Genomic DNA, 6,980 nt, shown 5'->3' with positions numbered 1-6,980 from the left:
CTCCTGTCCCATATGGGAGTCATGTTGGGGGTGGGGGAGAAGTATGTTTAAGGAATTGTTTCATATGGTAAACTTAACCACAGATCAAGTCCCATTAGTCTGCCATGAAACTGCAACCATCTAATCCTTGGCCAGTGTTCTGCCCTCCCACAGCCAAGCCTGCTGTCATCCTTGCTTTGTCAGTGTGCTAAGTGCATTGAGACCTGAGTTTTTCTGGTGAAAAGGAGTGGCTTAAACCAGATCTTGTAACTTCCATTTGCCCATGGGAAAAGGTAGCTTTTTCTGCATGTCCCTGCTTGCCTTTCTTTCCTGGGCTATACTTTGCTTCCAAGGCTTTGGTGTGGTTCTCCTCCCCCACTCTCGCCTCACTTTGCTATGGTTGGGTCCCAATGCCAAACTAGTAGGGTGTGTTGGCAGAGGAGCCCTTCTATGTCATACAGGGTGGTTGCTCTCATTAATAGTTTAATAGGCAGCAGGTTTAAAACAAACAGGGAAGTATTTAACACACTGTACAGTCAACCTGTGGAACTCCTTGCCAGAGGATGTTGTGAAGGCCAAGACTATAACAGGGTTCAAAAAAAACTAGATAAGTTCATGGAGGATAGGTCCATCAATGGCTATTAGGATGGGCAGGGATGGTGTCTCCAGCCTCTGTTTGCCAGAATCTGGGAATGGGTGACAGGATGGATCACTTGATGATTACCTGTCCTGTTCATTTCCTCTGTGGCACCTGGCATTGGCCACTATCAGAAGGGCCAGATGGACCTTTGCTCTGATCCACTATGGCCGTTCTTATGTTATTAGTTGTAGGCCCTTTAATGAGTGCACCTTTCTTGCCCTGCTCAGCAAGCTATTTCCTCACTCCTCCGTTGCCTGTGGCAGACTATTACTGAACCACGATCGCCAGGAAGGAAGAGGATGAATGCAAGTGGGTGGGGTTTCTGTAGTGATGCTGTTTTTTCTCCCTCCTACCTGTCTAGAAGACTGCATCCTATCCCACTGGACACAGAGCTGCTCATTTGTATTTGTGACATTTAGGCTCTTTTCATCACAGCTCACGTAGGCCTAAAACCACGCAACCTGAAAAAGCTCCAGCAGTCCACGCACTTAGCAAATCAGGCTGCTGTTTGCAATATCCCTGCCCACAGTCTGCTCTTTGTGCTTTCTCCCTGCTGAACAGAGTCCAGTTCCAGGTCTGTCTGATACTCAAAGCCTCTATGGGATTCATCAAGCTTACTGGAAAGAACACCATAACGTTTCACACCCCTGACCTTCCACTGGAGCCATGAAACTCTTTTGACAACAGGAATCCTGTGAGCGCAGGTGACAGGATTTTCCCAGATGCTGGATCTACACCATGGAACTTGCTTCTGCAAGAGCTATGACTAATCACGCCCTTTTGTAGCATTCAGACCTAAAGACAAAACATTTCTTTGCTGTAGTTTCCTTATTTGTTATACCCACCTTACAGCAAGTCACTTGCTCGTACAAACATAATCAACTAAAAAGCCCTATTAAACCAGTCAAGCTGTTTCCCCTTAAGAAGGGACCTAAATAATTGTAATTTGTTTTGCGATGGTTGGGGAGGGAGAAGGAAATGCCATGTGGTCATGTAAGTAGCTCAACAGACTACAGCTGCTTTGAAGCTGAATTCTGGGAAAATCAGGGCTCAAGTGGGGCTGATACACACCATATGCCCTACTGGTACCACTCCAGTGCAGCAGCTACCTTGCCCTGTCGCCTTCCTTCTGTGACAGCTAGTGATGTTCTACTCAAAAGTGCAGTTGCTGACCTAGGGTATTAAAGCCTCATCTCAGGCAGCTGTTGTAGCTCCTGGAGCAGTAGAGACACCTGGCACCATTAACTATGGGAGGAGAGAATGAGCAGCAGCTGCCCCTGCTTCCACAGACTCCTGATTGACCAGCAGTAGCTGTTGCTCCTGACCAGGATAGGGGTCTGGACTTTCCCTCCCTGCAGACTATGCTGCTGTTTTCTAGGTGGGGGTGAAGAACTCCAGGCTGCCCCTTTATCCCAAGAGGCAGCAGTGAGTTGGGCTGGAGAGTGGCTTGGCTAAGGGTGGAGATGTGCTATCGCTGACCCAGTGCAGTGTTGACTGGGGTAAGTACTCTCACTTGTTTGTTTCCAGTAAGACCTGGAAACATTTACCCGAAGTTATACTAAGCAGAACCCAGCACATCCTGGGAATTTAGCTTTCAAAACTGGACTTTGTTGTTGTGCTCCCAGACTGTTTGAGCCCTTTAGTCTGGGCTAAGGTTATTGGAAAAGGCTGTTGTGAACAGTAAGAAGCATTGCCTATGGTCTCAGAAGTATTAAATTCAGAATAGCCCTGAAGCAAGGCTTGGTCTTTACTTTTTGTTTGTTTACTCTGTGTCTGGCTTTCTCCACTTCTATCATCTGCTCTGTGGACCTGATCTAAAGCCCACTGAAATAAATGGGGAACTTTCCATTAGCTTCAGTGGGCTTTGGATAAGGCCCTAGGTTACTGGTCTACTGAACATAAAGTCTATCAAACCTCAGGCCATTGCATTGGGATTTTGCGATGTACCCTATGGTCCAGGATTTTGTCTTTGCCTGCTCATCTAATACCATCTCTTCTTTCTTCAAACAACTAGATCTCACTTCAGATCCACTTGCAGACTGAATTTAACAGGGGCAAAAATTTCTGCTTTAAGAAAAGAACTATAACCCCGGTGTGATACCCTTCAGATATGTCGCTCACCTAACAGTTGCCCAGAAAAGAAGCACTTGTTTCCCCCCCTCCCAACACCCTACTTCTTTTGCTTATCCTTTTTTTAAAAATCTGTGTTTTGAAAATAATTGAGTTGTCAAACTGTATAGCTTTGTAAGAAGGCTGAGAGTTTTGAATAGAGCTCCTGCTAATATTTCTGCTATTTAGGAAAAAACATAAGAAAGAGAAGCTGGTATTCTAGCTTGCAATCTCCAGGAAATTGCAGCAAATGAAGGTCGTGTCATTAAGGCGTTTGGCCCAGAGTTTTACAAGTGTTTAGGCATTGCTGTGCTCAGCGTTGCAAAACCTAATTACTTTAGGAGCCTAAATGTCATTTTCAAAATGGATTTAGGCACTTGTGAGCCAAAATCCCATTGACAGTTGATGAAATTTTGGCTTCTAAGTCCTTAAATCCCTTTTGAAAATGATTTAGGCAATGTTGAGCCCAGCAATGCCTAAATGATTTTAAAATCTGGGCCTTAAAGCCTTACAACATGAGAGAGAACCTCTAAAGGTTTGGGAGAGTTGAGTATTTTCTCAAACTATCCCCATTATGAGCCAATAAAATGAGTGACTATAGAAAGGGGTAAGATTTTTCAGGTCGCCTATGTTCTAGTGTATTACATTTAGCATCCATGTTGTAGATGTGATGTGCGTCCACAAGAGACCACTCTTGCTTCACTATTTGGAACCTTGCTGTGCTTCAGACATGGGGGGGGGGGGAACCAATTGTAATAATATCTTTTAAGCTGAGTGTTTGGAAGTGTAATTTCATGGTTTTCATGAGCCTCGCTTTTCCTCCAAGCGGATCTGTGCAAAGAGCTGCAAAATCTTAATGGAAAGATGACCAAGGAAAGCTAAAATATAAATTTTCAGCTGTCAACAGACTGTGCGAGCCATGTGGCCTTACTGGAGGATTTGGCCTTATAGATATATGAAAGATTGCTCCCTTTAATTGGTAACAGTGTTTTACCTAAAGAGAGATCAGAAATTATTCTCCAAAAGCTGTTTCCTATTGCTGCTCTTCTGCTTGTTCATCACTTAAACTGATCAGAGGGGCATTTGGTTTAAAGATCAGATTGGAATAACAGCTGTTTTCAAAGGTAAGGGAATTCTGCTGCCTTGAATGTCACTTGGCTACAGGTAAAGAATATTGCCACTTCTGGGCATGCCCACTGGCATACATTATAACCTTATTGACATGCCTCAATTTCTCTTTCCAAGATGGGAGACATGAGGGTTTCACACCCGTTTTAAGGGAGTGTAAGTCCACTGACTTCAATGTAAACCAGGAGTAACTCTACTGGTGTCAGTGAGAGCAAAATCAAGCAAATTGAATCGGTGGGTGGGTCAGATTTGAGGAGTTTGCTGTCCTATGGATTAGGAGGTAGCAACTATAATTGTCAAAATGGAGATTGCTGAAACTGACCCCTACAGCAAGATGAGGCTATACCTGGATGATTGTAGGTCATTCTGTTTGTGTGCGTGCGCTGCTGTGGTCTAAGAAGCAATTTGTGGGGAGGAGATCTAATTGAATAAATGGATTGAAGCCACTGCAGAAATGATTCAGATGGGTTTTGTGTATGTCAAAATATGAGGCAAGCTGACGGATGTGGCTGTTAGTGCTGATGAATGTTTCAAATAAAATGTCATCCCTCGCGTTAGTAATTCTGCTAACATGGATTATAATTGCAGTCTGTTAGAGCTGCTCATGGGATCCAGGCTTGTAAATCTCAGATGGAGTAAGAAAAAAAAAATTGCCTGTGCCTGTCAAACGCATCATTCTATGGACAAATGCTAATAGCAGAGTGCTTATGCCAAGCCCTCAAAAACTCAGTGGGGTTCTGGCAGTTTTTTTGCCTCGGGCAGGTTCATTTACTATCATTCGAAGTATTGGGTGCATACTGTACCTTTCTATACCAACTGTAATTGGCTGAGATATCCTGGCTTAATGGGAGATGGATGCAAGTCAAATGCATTAACCTTGTACCAGATGACAGGCCCCCTAGCCACAAAGGTACTTAGGCACCTGTGTCTGGGTTTAGGTGCCTAAATCACAGTTTTAGGCTCCACTGTGATCTACTGCTGAACACTGTAGATGCCTAAATTTGCTTGGTGCCTACATTTTCAGGGAAGAAGTTCCCTTAATGCCTAAGTGTTTTGCCTCTGGGCACGTGCACTGATGTCTCACTCTAGCTGTTGGGACACCGCTTTCACACCTCAGCCCCAGAGTGATCCACAATAGGGGAAGAGAGGCATTCAATCACCTACATCACTTGTGGAGCCAGACAAGCTGGTGTGCTCAGACGCCTCTTACTGAATCTGGTCCCATTCAAAACCTGGCACCAGGTGGTGATAATGGTGCTGGTGCCACCAAACATATAACTTTTAGCACACTTGTTATAGCACTTTGCCTGAATCACTGGGCTACAGATTCATTCTCACTCTTGCTGTCTCTCTCTGGCCCAATGAGTAGTATCTTCCTCTCCTGCTTGTTCAGTTCCCCTGTTACTCATACTATCATGAAGGCCTCTCAGCTGAGGTGAGCCAAATCCTCTCTAGCTAAACTGGGACTATTGCTATCCCTTTGTTTTTTATTAGTGAAGGCACAGCCTTAAAGGAAGGATAAAGAGCCCAGTAACAGTTAAAAATGCCTTTTATTACCTGCTATTCAGGGCTTCCTTGCCTCTTTGAAGGTGGTGGGTTTGTGATGGTGCTGCAGAAGGGAGGCTTATGTGTAAGGATTAAATATAATTATCAAGTGAAAGTAAGCAAGCATTTAATTGTAAATACAACACCTAGAGAGAGCAGCTGATTTTGTTGCAAAAGAGGCAGTGGAGTTAGCATCATAACTAAAGAGAGGCCCCTTGAAATGCTAGCTCGCGTATGCTGAGGCCTACGTGAGAATCGCAATGCTCTGTAGAGGGCAAGCTTGAAGTCAAGGATTCCATAAAACAATGTGGTATCTCCAGTGCATTTTTATCAGCCATCAGAGAGGCTCACTCGTGACTCATGAAAGAGCAGACAGGCCTTAGCTTAATCCAAGGATGGATTTATTTACAACGAGCAGTGAAGGGTACTTGGTTATGCTTCACTGCTATGCCAGGATTGCTAATAGATAATAGAGCTCTGAGGCATTCGATGCAATAGAGAACACTGCTTTACACAACATTTTACCTGCCATGGAATTTCCAGAGCTGCATACCAACAACAGACCATCTTTTTTCACTGGTGAATTTACAATGTTATCCAAGCCCCTTCCCATATTGTTGAGATCAGTTACTACTTTGGGAGTCAGTTTTTTTCCTTCTCGGAAGTCCCTAATCCATCTTAACTGGACCCAGGAGCCCCTGAGGATTTCATCAAGGCATTATCAGTTGTGTTGCCAGATAGGACCTGGTTCTCTCTGACCTGAAGTTGAACCCAGATGATTATTTAATGGCTGGGGGAGAGTTGCTGGTTCAGAATTTCATCCATCCCAAACACCACCTTTACATTTGACATAAAAGATAGACCTGATTTTGTGATTTTAATGGGGACTTGGCCGTAGAAAAGAATAGAGAGACTTAGATTATTGCTGTTGTGCTTTAGTGTAACTGCATAAATGAAAGTTGAGGTCTGACAGCCATTAGGGGAAAGAGAAATTAGAATTGTCAGTCTTACTCATTCAAGAGAGAACGCATGTAATATTTATGTCACTCTGATTCATTGTTACAATTTCTGGAACTGAAATACATCCCTGCCAGAAACAGGAGCGATCACTGTCCAGACAGCTTTATGACTGCCCCAAACAGATGTCATTGTCTGGGTTCACCAAGGCATCTATTAAACAGCAAATGGAGGCACCTGATGGTAGCTTTTAACATGGAAACAGGGATCTATTTCTCTGTGTGTCACCTTTTATTCTCTTGAGTGGCTTCAGAAGTGTGTTATAGCTAGAATAAAGGGACCCCACTAGCTACGAGTGGTACTGTCTGCCTCAATCCAAGGGGTTCTCATGTATACTTGTGTATGTCCTTTGTGAGACTGCAGGGGTCTGGGATCTGGAATTAAATGGTGTGTGTGTGTATGAGGGGGGTTAGAAGTTAAGGAGCACTGATGCATGGGGAATTGAGCTTTCCTCAGCCAATCTCCATGACTATATCTACGATACATGTGTCGTGGCCTACATCAAATTATATATAAAATGTCAGAAGAACAATAAGCTACCTCTGGACAAGTACATATTATC

The 6,980-nt window shown here is 43.9% G+C and overlaps 1 protein-coding gene across 7 annotated transcripts in view; it reads left to right on the top strand.

The window, feature by feature from the left end:
- Window positions 1–1,725: 1,725 nt before the first annotated feature.
- Window positions 1,726–6,980, top strand: part of GRM7 (glutamate metabotropic receptor 7) — a 1,280,044-nt gene continuing 1,274,789 nt past the window's right edge. For all 7 annotated transcript variants that reach the window (XM_039481474.1, XM_039481464.1, XM_039481463.1 and 4 more), the window contains exon 1: window positions 1,726–2,118. The gene's annotated coding sequence lies outside the window, so the exon portion shown is untranslated. The remainder of the gene's footprint in view (window positions 2,119–6,980) is intronic.

Source organism: Mauremys reevesii, linkage group 7 (genome assembly GCF_016161935.1).
Source record: "Mauremys reevesii isolate NIE-2019 linkage group 7, ASM1616193v1, whole genome shotgun sequence".
Taxonomy (NCBI): domain Eukaryota; kingdom Metazoa; phylum Chordata; order Testudines; family Geoemydidae; genus Mauremys; species Mauremys reevesii.
The sequence above is the reverse complement of the archived record's forward strand: the minus strand, read 5'-3'. Positions and strand labels throughout refer to the sequence as shown.